This window comes from Narcine bancroftii, chromosome 6, assembly GCF_036971445.1.
Source record: "Narcine bancroftii isolate sNarBan1 chromosome 6, sNarBan1.hap1, whole genome shotgun sequence".
In the NCBI taxonomy this organism is placed as follows: Eukaryota; Metazoa; Chordata; class Chondrichthyes; order Torpediniformes; family Narcinidae; genus Narcine; species Narcine bancroftii.
The window spans coordinates 33,879,634-33,880,358 of record NC_091474.1 but is presented as its reverse complement, the minus strand read 5'-3'; positions in this window follow the sequence as shown (position 1 = coordinate 33,880,358).

Sequence of the window (725 nt, the reverse complement as noted above, 5' to 3'; positions counted from 1 at the left end):
TTCTCACTTATTCTCTAATGTCATTTTATAAAACACGCTGCTGAAAAGACATTTTCACATTTGTCTTAAACTATGACTAACAAACTCTTAATCAGTAAAGAAAAGCCTTAAATACTCAATCTGCATTGTAAGATGTAGAATACCTGTTTTCCTGATTACTCCCAGGCACATGTCATGGACCCAGGTCAAAGTGGAGTAAACCTCCCTTAAAGGTAAAATTCACATTAATCAATGATAAACACTTCCACCTTCACTGGTATTCAAGAGACTAACTTCTGGTGATGAACATAAAAGCTCACATGAATTTTTTTCCAGATATTTTTCTCCAATGCTGGATTGAAATATTTTTTCCATATTTTATTGTCCTACTGCGGTAAAGTAAGTAATTTATTTTTGACTCTGCAGATCCAGCCATTCTGCAGAAGTCTAATGTCATTTTTCATGTCCTACTAATATGCAGATCCACACAAAGGATGAAATTCCCCTCATAGTCTGGAGTTCCATTAAACATATCCTGCCCACAATATTAAGTGACATTGCTAAAATGAATGGAGATGTTTAACATTTTATTCTGTTCATTTCTTACATCTTCTTATCAGACTACTGTTGTAGTATAATTCATGGACTCCACTGACTTTCTTGCCTTTTGGCCAAATAACCTCTGTATTTCCCAAGAGAAATGTGAATGATTGTGGGTTTTCCATCAGGAAGAAGAGGTATTAATT